Source organism: Sinocyclocheilus rhinocerous, unplaced genomic scaffold, assembly GCF_001515625.1.
Source record: "Sinocyclocheilus rhinocerous isolate Xijiao unplaced genomic scaffold, SAMN03320098_v1.1 scaffold881, whole genome shotgun sequence".
In the NCBI taxonomy this organism is placed as follows: Eukaryota; Metazoa; Chordata; class Actinopteri; order Cypriniformes; family Cyprinidae; genus Sinocyclocheilus; species Sinocyclocheilus rhinocerous.
Window position 1 is genome coordinate 69,965 of NW_015624586.1, and position 2,299 is coordinate 72,263.

Genomic DNA, 2,299 nt, shown 5'->3' on the forward strand with positions numbered 1-2,299 from the left:
GCACAGCCTTGATCTTTTAGATAAAGCTGCTCATTTCTTTTTTGTAGAGTATGTATGTAGAGGTAGACAGTGAGGCCCACTTTAAAGAAATAGTTCACAAAAAAAAAAAACATGTAAATTTGCTGCACATGTACTCATCCTCAGACCATGAGTTTGTTTGTTCATCAGGTTTGGAGAAATGTAGCATTGCATCAGTGTCTCAGCAATGGATGCTCTGCAGTGAATGGGTGCCGTCAGAATGAGAGTCCAAACAGCTGATAAAAACATCACAATAATCCACAGCACTCCAGTCCATCAGTTAACATCTGGAGAAGACAAAAGCTGAAACTAATCCAGCATTAAGATGTTTTTAACCAAAACACGAGTCCATGATCCATAATAACTCTTCCTCCAGTGAAAAAGTGTTCTGGTGTGAATCAGGAGAGAAATCTGCACAGATCAAGCAGCGTTTAAACAGCTCTAAACAAATATGTGGCTGGATTTTGATGAGAGAGACAACTGGAGATGCACTTTTTCACTGGAGGAAGCGTTATTATGGATTATGGACTCGTATTAAAAACTTTGAAAAATAGTAGCACAGCTATGAAGGAAATCTCTCAAACTCGGTGCAAAAAAAGTTTTTCTTACAAATATCTAAAAAATAATCTTAGGTCATTTACTTGAGGAGAAAAAAATGACTTATGATATGAAGTCTTGTTTTATAAAAAAAAGTGTATCAAAATTAAATGAGTGTATTCTTAAAATAAGAACAAATATCTGCAATTGGGGTAAGGAAAATAATCTTGTTTTGCCTTTTAATTAACTTTATTTTTCTGACCCCACTGACAATTTTTTTTTTCTTGTTTTAAGTATAAACTCACTTCATATTGATAAATTTTTTTAGAAAATTTATTATATCATTTTTTATTTCAAGTTAATGCATCTTGATTTAAGGATGTTTAGATATTTGTACTGGAAAACAGAATGGAAATACTGAGGCAGAACATAATTTTTGCAGTGCAATGATCAATATATAATAATATTCAGTAATATTATCTAACTGCACTGACTCTGATCAGATGAGAACAAAACTTGATCTGAATAATGACTCTATTGTCTTCTGTAGAAACTGAATTTGTTTCATAATTGTTGAATTTCAGAACATTAACACTGTTATTTTTCTCTTTATCACTGTGACGATGCTTTGAAATGATCTGTATCATATATAGCGCTTTAGAAATCAATGTGACTTGATATAGCTTTGATAAATTCTTTAGAAAACAAGACTTGATATCCAAATCTTGATTTAAAGATGTTTAGATGTTTGTACTGGAAAATGAGACAAAAATACTTAGAACGAACATCATTTTATTGAAGTTTAATGATGAATTTTACAATTTAGAGTCACAAATTTTAGAGCACAGAATGACTGCAGTGATCACAATCCAGTAAACCGTTGTACTGTAAATGAACAGTACTTTTCTTTCTTTTTTTGCTTGAAGACGTTACAGTTGGAGGGCAACCCGATCTCGGCGCTTCGTCCAGACCTCCTCACAACTGGGTGAAGGTGAAAGAAACCTGAGAGTGAGGTGTGTGTGTGTGTGTGTGTGTGTGTGAGTGTGAGTGTGAGTGAGTGTGTGTGTATGTATGTGTGTGTGTGTGAGTGTGTGTGAGTGTGAGTGTGTGTGTGTGTGCCATCTGTGGCTTTGCATAAAAAGGAAGGCCTGCCTCAAAAATAGCTCCTTGCCCTGGTTCTGCTAGACTGGTGTGAGATCTGTTCCCTTGGAGACGCTCGTGAAGCTCAGCTGGATTCTGAAAACGATCAATAACCCTGAGTGTGTGTGAGTGTGAGTGTGTGTGTGTGTGCCATCTGTGGCTTTGCATAAAAAGGAAGGCCTGCCTCAAAAATAGCTCCTTGCCCTGGTTCTGCTAGACTGGTGTGAGATCTGTTCCCTTGGAGACGCTCGTGAAGCTCAGCTGGATTCTGAAAACGATCAATAACCCCAGACGCAATAATCTCACACTCATTAGACTGACGAGTGATTAAGACAGCTCTCGTCTGATTACACAATGCATTATGGGGAATGATGCTGAGATCTTAATGAGGTTTAAAATGAAAATCAAATGATCAGCAGGAGTGTGGTTTGACTGGAGAGACTCTCAATATGTGGCCGAAAAACCACAACTCTAACCTCATTAAATCCTAAATCAGGGTACCGACTGAACCAGTGCTATTTTAGTATCATTAGTTTTTATTTATTAATAATTTGAATTAGCTTCTATTTTTAGATTGTCAGAATTCATTTTAATATTGTTATGT